A 1873-nucleotide genomic window follows, 5' to 3' on the forward strand; every position below is an offset into this window, starting at 1 on the left:
CCAGAAAGGAGGCGGGAAAGGTAAATACTTCACAGTCCGTGGCAGGGGCAGCTCCCACTGAAACACGGCGTTCCCCAGCCAGTTAAAAACAGTAAGACGCATCCAAACACTGAAATCCTCTGTTATGGTGTCGTAAAAAAGCCCAAACTTCCTGAATCTGCCTATCGAGATGTCCCAGAGACTCACGTGAACATCCAGGACAACAAACCCAAGTGAGTGCTGTTTCAAGGGGCACCTTAACGGGCACAGAACTCGTGGGACAGGGTTAAAAGCCGCTCACTGTTGTATGTGGGCAGACCCCTTTCAGGTGATTTTTTTTTCTTTTTAAGGAGAGTTTGAGGACAAACAGTATTTCAAAAGATTCCAGAGTCGAAACGCAGCAAGGGCTGAGGGTAACTGAGATCAAAACGGAAGCTTAAACTGCTGCACTTTGGGGTTTTGCTGACAAATCGGTTTTCTAAAGCCACCTTCTGGCCGTCACCCACCTCTCACCAGCCATTTCATAACCACCACACGGTGGCTGCTACAGCAATTCCAGCTCCAGGTTCTCCAACCGCTCCTGCCTTTGAGGGCTCTGCTTTCCCCTTCCTCCACTCTACCCCGGGAGGCTCCCGAGTTATTACCCTGACTCTAAAAGTATTACTAATGAAGTCCCTGGGGCAGGATACAGGATCATCCATCCTGGGACATAAGGCAGACTCACTTTAAGTACAGACAACATTAATTTCTTTCCAACGTTCCCTGCCACAGCTTTTTCCAAGGTGGCACCTACCCTTCTCCTCATCCTCTGTCTTCTCCACATTGTCGTCGGCCTTGATGACAGCACCTACATGAAGACAGACGGTTTGGGGACAGACGTGAGGTCAGGCAGCCCACACCCAGTTTCGAATGTTGTGGGAAAAGCTACGGCACAGCCCATTTTCCTGACGAGAACAGCCCTGCTCCGTCAGAAGAAACCCAGGCCACGGCTCGCCCTGAAGTTTATCAGCCACACCAACAGATTCTGCCCAAGCAGCTCCTTAACTAGAGCAAAACGCGATTTAAAGCACCAGCCCGGCAGACCAAGTGCAGGAGGCTGATATTTAGTCTGCGCTGCTGTTTAATCTCAGCTTTGTGTTTCCCTTTTCTGGAGTTTCTTGACTAAGGAGGAGTTTACTCTGGCAGCGGCGTTCCAAACCCAGCAGAAAAACATTTACACCCTTTGCACTGTAACTCACCATTGGCGTCCGGTTTGGTTTTCTCCTCCTTCAGGTGTAAACTGCTCAGCTAGGAGGGAGGAAAAACACCAGATCAGCGTGGGGCAGGGGCGGCAGCACCTGTTTCACCACCCCCCGCGGAACCCCAGCTTCCCCAAGGCTCCCCGAGTTACCCCCTGTGCAGCCAACACTCGATGGAGACGGTGAGATTAGTTTGATTGCGAGAGTTTTAAGGCAAACACCGCTTCTCCTATGCTGTAACACTGACACTGGGAAGGGGGTTGTTTTCTGGCCCTCCATCTCCTCTCTGCTGACTGCAAAAGGGAGAAAATTTCCATTCCAGGATGGAATCTCGAGGCAAGGGCAGCCCCGAGTGCATCCCTCTTGCCCAGGGTTGGTTTTCCCACCAGAAATGTGATGGGGAGAGGAGCCCTGAGGGTATGCCAAGGGATGACTTAATGCTCTTTACGCGAAAGAAAAATAAAAAAAAAACCCAACACCTTACTGAAGTTTAGATCTCGTCATAAAAAACGAGAGACAGAGGGATTGTTTGGCCTGGGGAGGGCAGACCGCTGGGTGACAGCTCTGCAGCGGTGCTGCTGGCAGGGCCGTGTCTGGGTGTGGGTGAGGGGGGAGGACAGGGACCTCCCTGCCCTTCTGATACCCACAAAATGAGG

At 51.7% G+C, this 1873-nt stretch overlaps 1 protein-coding gene across 1 annotated transcript in view; it reads right to left on the bottom strand.

The window, feature by feature from the left end:
- The window catches only part of LOC104499003 (ATP-dependent RNA helicase DDX19A), an 8476-nt gene extending 7216 nt beyond the window's left edge, over window positions 1-1260 (bottom strand). The window contains exons 1-2 of the mRNA XM_010142451.1: window positions 1218-1260; window positions 774-826 (exon numbers count right to left, since the gene is read on the bottom strand). The gene's annotated coding sequence lies outside the window, so the exon portion shown is untranslated. The remainder of the gene's footprint in view (window positions 1-773; window positions 827-1217) is intronic.
- Window positions 1261-1873: the final 613 nt, after the last annotated feature.

Source organism: Buceros rhinoceros, unplaced genomic scaffold (genome assembly GCF_000710305.1).
Source record: "Buceros rhinoceros silvestris isolate BGI_N320 unplaced genomic scaffold, ASM71030v1 scaffold21988, whole genome shotgun sequence".
Classification (NCBI taxonomy): domain Eukaryota; kingdom Metazoa; phylum Chordata; class Aves; order Bucerotiformes; family Bucerotidae; genus Buceros; species Buceros rhinoceros.